Below are 1,350 nucleotides of genomic sequence, written 5' to 3'. Positions count from 1 at the left end.
CATACATGTAACATGCACACATTTGACAACAACATCCTCAGTAAATCAAACACTTCACATAACAATATGTACATCATGCACGTGACATCAGTTGACCCTTGACCATAGTGTTGATCATGAAAGCACATATGTAGTATACTAATAGACATTTTTATGAAGTGTCCAGGCCTACGCCACTGGACACAGAGGCACAAATTCTGTATAGGTAGTGTCATGACTACTCCCCCCTCCCTCCAATGTAGGTAAGCAGATAACTCCATTAAGGGAGCACTTTACCAAGCTCCAATTTATGTAGAGCTAGGCAGGTCACCTTGACAATGCAACATCCGTCAGTTAACACTCATTTCTCTGGTAATTTCCAGTGAAAACACGTTATCTTCCCCTCCGTTGCCAACATTGGGCGCTGTTCATGTGTCCCTCCAATCCAAGTCTCACACATCACCCCCTCAGCATGTTACAAGCGCAAGTCACGGTGAAACAGGAAGCTTCGACTTGTCTGGAGATGACCAGAGATGTGGTGGACTGGCAGATGCTATTCCACTTCCTCCACTTCCTACGTTGCAGTCCTGCCCATGTCTGTAACTACCACACACAATGCCAACATGCACAGACACCAGAGGGGCCACTGCACAGACTGACAGCACTGGACCGCGCTCAAAAACTTCATTCTATACCTGCACTACAACATCTGCAAGCTTGGAAATGCTGTAGCAGTAAAGGCAGCTGTTTGGCTTACCTTGTCCCTGCGCTGCCCTAGGCCAGGGCCTACGTAACCTTCTCCTAAATGAGGGCCGGAGTTTAGTTACACAAGGGCAAACCACAAATGAAATACCATATCACCATCGCTATTAACATAATTACAGAACAATATAATGCTATACACTATAGCATTACACGTCATTTCAGTTAAATTGTCTACTTTTTAAATAGCTAAACTACTATCAATAACATATTTAAGTGACAAATGAATGGCTGGACCAAGACATTCTATGTTCCTGCCACATTTCTGAACACTCATCCTTTAGAGACAAAATGTCACCCTAAATATTCCGTCCACAAGTACAAGCAATGCACAAATAACAAATACTATACCCGTTTCTGCAGCTTCTTATTGATGCGACATTGCAATTGGCTTGACGGGAACGGATGGTGCATAACATCCTCCTGAGGACCAACAATAATACACATCATCAGATACACAACAAACACCTATGTGCATCACATAAATAAACATCACACATAATGATATGATCACTTACATCAGTCTTAGATTCCGATACTTCAACCTCAGACCCTACATTAAGATTATGAGCCTGGAAACAGCAGAAAAAAATACAATGTTGACATGTT

At 42.5% G+C, this 1,350-nt stretch overlaps 1 long non-coding RNA gene across 1 annotated transcript in view; it reads right to left on the bottom strand.

Annotated features, from left to right (window-relative positions):
• Positions 1-1,130: 1,130 nt before the first annotated feature.
• The window catches only part of LOC137541436 (uncharacterized), a 3,510-nt gene continuing 3,290 nt past the window's right edge, over positions 1,131-1,350 (bottom strand). The window contains exons 2-3 of the long non-coding RNA XR_011025162.1: positions 1,260-1,313; positions 1,131-1,164 (exon numbers count right to left, since the gene is read on the bottom strand). This is a non-coding gene — a long non-coding RNA (uncharacterized lncRNA). The remainder of the gene's footprint in view (positions 1,165-1,259; positions 1,314-1,350) is intronic.

The sequence above is a fragment of the Hyperolius riggenbachi genome, chromosome 12, assembly GCF_040937935.1.
Source record: "Hyperolius riggenbachi isolate aHypRig1 chromosome 12, aHypRig1.pri, whole genome shotgun sequence".
Lineage (NCBI taxonomy): Eukaryota > Metazoa > Chordata > Amphibia > Anura > Hyperoliidae > Hyperolius > Hyperolius riggenbachi.
The sequence above is the reverse complement of the archived record's forward strand: the minus strand, read 5'-3'. Positions and strand labels throughout refer to the sequence as shown.